The sequence below is a fragment of the Limulus polyphemus genome, unplaced genomic scaffold (genome assembly GCF_000517525.1).
Source record: "Limulus polyphemus unplaced genomic scaffold, Limulus_polyphemus-2.1.2 Scaffold3634, whole genome shotgun sequence".
Classification (NCBI taxonomy): domain Eukaryota; kingdom Metazoa; phylum Arthropoda; class Merostomata; order Xiphosura; family Limulidae; genus Limulus; species Limulus polyphemus.
Window position 1 is genome coordinate 72,875 of NW_013669244.1, and position 3,118 is coordinate 75,992.

The 3,118-nt window shown below is 35.7% G+C and overlaps 1 long non-coding RNA gene across 1 annotated transcript in view; it reads right to left on the bottom strand.

Moving 5' to 3' along the window:
* The window catches only part of LOC111088372, a 10,397-nt gene that overhangs the window by 2,763 nt on the left and 4,516 nt on the right, over positions 1–3,118 (bottom strand). Inside the window, exon 2 of the long non-coding RNA XR_002612905.1 lies at positions 2,539–2,544. This is a non-coding gene — a long non-coding RNA (uncharacterized LOC111088372). The remainder of the gene's footprint in view (positions 1–2,538; positions 2,545–3,118) is intronic.

Here is a 3,118-nt window from a genome sequence, read left to right on the forward strand (position 1 = left end):
CTGATATTTCATTGGTGATAGTGTCCAGTGTCACTGATAAGGAGTGGAATTCTCCAAAACGAGTCTAGCTCACAGACCCCCCCCCTCTCCCCAATGAAGGAATAGACCATTCCAAGCTTTTACTTGTTGTTTCGTAATATAGAATGTTGTCTACGTTACGTCTTATTAAAATACCGAGGTATTTTTTTATATATCTAATTCAGAATACACAGATGGTTATATTCCAAATCCTGATTAATGCATTAAACAGACAAAAAGATACAAATGGTTTAGTCTCTGTTGCTATAGGATTGTTGATGTAATTTATCTTACACCATACAAACGTTCTTCATTAACGAGTCATTACTGTTAGTACTCTCACACCCCGAAGTCTCATCAGAGACATCTTAGAACTTTCATAAATAATTTATTCTAGTGCCGGGTTAAAAGTTATATCAGTTTAAACTCATGATCATCATGTCAAGGTTAACATTGTTTTATTTTTTGTTTTAAGCCCGTTATGGGTATTGATGAACTCGAGTACGTTCAGAGAATGTGTATCAGGGCTGTGGAGTACGTTCAGAGGATGTGTATCAGGGCTGTGGAGTACGTTCAGAGAATGTGTATCAGGACTGTGGAGTACGTTCAGAGGATGTGTATCAGGGCTATTTTTGAGACTGTCTGATAACGAATCTTAGTGTAGTGAATCATTTCCTATATGTTCTCTAAAATTAGCTAAAAAATTAAGTGCACTCAAAACTATTACTTTTATCGGATTTTTGTGCGCGTGAATTTAGTGCCTCGCATATCCACACCTTTTACTCCGTACTTTAGTAAGTACTGAACCTATTATTGGATTTTTGTGCGCGTGAATTTAGTGCCTCGCATATCCACACCTTTTACTCCGTACTTTAGTAAGTGCTGAATCTATTAAACTTACTAGAACACAAAAACTAGCTTACTAGTTTGCTTGTTCTTCGGAATGATGAATACAGTTAGTTCAAGTTACCTTACATAACAATAAAAAATTAGTGTTAAAATAAATAATATTATGTTATTAGTTTCTAATTTAGACTTGTGAATGACTCCATGTCAAATTGGGAATAATTACTCTTCATCAACTCAACGAAGTTCACGCCAAAAACACTTCCTATTGTTGCTTAATATAAGCAGCGTCTCAACCAATAGAGTGTGTCTTATCCTAGTGGCACAGCGGTATGTCTTCGGACTCACAACGCTAGAATCCGGGTTTCGATACCCCTGGTGGTCAGACCACAGATAGCCCTTTGTGTTTGATTACAAACAAACTTATTCCAGACGGCCTGATCAGTCTTGGTATTAAGCGAAAGGCCTCGTCGGCACTGGATGCACTACACATACCATACTTTCTTCTTTACTTTCACTCATCAGTTCTTAACAAGCACGATGGTTCTGCAGACAATTTTCTTTAAATCATCTTGTTAAAACTAACATTTTCCTTGGTTATATATTAAATTCCCCTTTTCAACTTTTGATTGTTAAAGTGTAGCTTATATAAAATTCGAGAAGAATCGGGTAACTAAAATAATGTAAAAATATAACCAGATAGTTTGGAGTAAAGGCGACAATTCTTAGTCTATCCTTATATTATATTAAAGAAAGTACTGGAAAGTAACTTTTAATGAACAGGAACAGCTCCTTGGTTAGCAAGTAAGCACAATGTAAACAGAGTGTTTCTGAATCTTCTGTCATATATCAAACGTGTACATGTGTCTCTCATCTTAATTTCAGTTTTTAAAATGTCAATATTTGGTATTTTCAACCCGAACGGCATTTCAGGGAACTAAAAGGGAAAATTTAAGGGTCAAACAAATATCCACATAATTATTTTTTTTCTTCTTCAGCGATTCTGAACATTTTTGATATTTTATTACGCCCTAGTTACATTTATTTGTTACCCAGTTTAATTGCTACTGATTTGGTTAACTCTCCGCAAACACTTACGGACTTATACTCAATGTGTATTCAAAATATTTGCCGCTCGATTGCTTCTTTTTGTAACGTTTCTGAAACGAAGTTTATATTAATAATAAACTTTCAACTATAATTAAATTTCAGCTTACCTCACACACACTCTTTTGTCTAACAGCACAAGTCAAGAAGAAATAAGTTTCGAGTCTTTCTTTTTGGCTGAAAATCGATCACGGGCTCAGTCTGTCAGGCTGTTCGGTAACAGTGGTCAAAACTCTGGTTTATATACTGGACTACACGAGGTCATTTTAGAATTCACTTCCTCATCGTTGAAAGCTGAGGCCAGCTAGAGGTCAGACCCAAGTCCAAAGTGTTCGATCACGTGCTTTTCCTGAACGTGTACGACGTAACGATATGCCTTTAGGTTCCGTCACTTTTTCTAATCAGTGTGTTTTCTGTATGAATGTAAACCTCAGCAAGTGTATAGTGATTATTTCATTCTTCACTCTCAAGTCTCTCTCTCTCTCTTCTTTTTTTTGTTGTTCACGTTTTTTATTAGAAGTAATGTTTTCAACCCTCTCTTTAAAGTACGGGAGGAAATCCCCTGACTATGTTCTTTCATTCTTCATGCTCAAGATAATTTTGTTGTTGTTGTTCCATGTTTTTTATTAAAAATAATCCTTTCAACCTTCTATGTTATGTAAAGAACTTACGATTCTCAGCCCGTCTCCGAGAAAACACCCTCCGTACTTTGGGGCTATAAGAGTAACGGTCAAATCCCATTATTCGGTCAGACAAGAATAGCTCAAAAGTTGGCGGTGGGTGTTGTTAATAATCTGTCTTCCCTCTAGTGTGTTAGTTTTAAATTCGGGACGACTATGAGCAGATACCCATTTGTTGTACTTTGCGCGAATATTCTGAAACGAACAATACATAACTTGTGGGTTTTTGTTGTTGTTGTTTCTTATCATGTGTTTTAAATCACACTTCAAAACTCGAAACGTCGCCAAGTTAATAAAATCTTACCTACATAACTTGTGGGTTTTTGTTGTTGTTGTTTATCATGTGTTTTAAATCACACTTCAAAACTCGAAACGTCGCCAAGTTAATAAATCTTACCTACATAACTTGTGGGTTTTTGTTGTTGTTGTTTATCATGTGTTTTAAATCACACTTCAAAACTCGAAAC